General features: G+C 29.3%; 1 protein-coding gene across 2 annotated transcripts in view; it reads left to right on the forward strand.

The window, feature by feature from the left end:
• LOC105448519 (histone-lysine N-methyltransferase eggless) overlaps nt 1–1,126 on the forward strand; it is a 43,958-nt gene that overhangs the window by 41,649 nt on the left and 1,183 nt on the right. The window lies entirely within an intron of this gene.

Genomic DNA, 1,126 nt, shown 5'->3' on the forward strand with positions numbered 1-1,126 from the left:
TGTGTATAAGAGACAGAAATACATTAGCTCAGTGTTAGCGTATAAGTCTGCTGTTCTAGCGATCTCAGGTTCAAATCTCGATGTGTTTTCAAAAATTATAAACCTGCGTATAAATTGTAATTAATAAAATAAAAAATATGCGGAATAGTAAACACAAATTAAACTTTAAAAATAATATGTAATAATTGAGTAAAAAAAAATAAATTTTTTTTATTAATTTTTTCTCAGTGTTGAAATCCACATGGATTATTATATAAGAATCCACATAGATTTTCACATAGAACCTGGATTTTTGGCCCAAATTTCCGTAGGGAATGATATGGAATCCCATATGGATTATCCATATGGATTTCCCATATGGATTCCCACCTGGTATTTTTTAACAGGGTAGTCCTGTATGTTCTTGTGTTATTTATAAACTATTATTGGTAACCGTTGAAATTTAACCGCGCAGTCTCTTATCAGTACTCATTCGTATATTGTACATGACAGCGACTAGTGTGAATTTATTCTTCTTTGTTCATGTAAAAAAACCTTGTGGATTTTTTACTTCTGACTTATTGTTAGTAAGTTTTTAATATTACTTTATACGCACTATTTATTTTTTATTTTAATTACGCCCATTTGAATCCATAGTTGACGATATTAACTTGGTTATTTGACAAATTTTCACAATACTTCCAACGGAATTTCCATTCTGTTGAGACGTTTTATATCAACAAAGAGACTGCTCCAGAATAAGAAATTTCGATGACCACTGTGATCATTTTGACTCTAAATTGCTATTTCTTAACGCCGATTGCTTTATATACATTTTATATTTGACTCCTACTGCTTTACACTAATTTATTGTTATACATCGATTATGTGACTCATATGTTTCTGTTCGCTATTTATTTAATTTTTTGCGGCTGAAGAAGGTTAACAAGGGATCCTCACAAAGCGCACAATAGCTACAGCATAGAGAAAATTATCCAAGGATCTTGACTCTCTTTGGATCACTTTCCACCCAAAAACTAGATCAGAAATAAAATAAATATAAATAATAAATAATAAAATAAATAAAAAATAATAAAATAAATTTTATTTTTTCTAATTTTTCGATGCCTGTAGTAGGGAAAACTTG

Source organism: Wasmannia auropunctata, unplaced genomic scaffold (genome assembly GCF_000956235.1).
Source record: "Wasmannia auropunctata unplaced genomic scaffold, wasmannia.A_1.0 LD336085.1, whole genome shotgun sequence".
Classification (NCBI taxonomy): domain Eukaryota; kingdom Metazoa; phylum Arthropoda; class Insecta; order Hymenoptera; family Formicidae; genus Wasmannia; species Wasmannia auropunctata.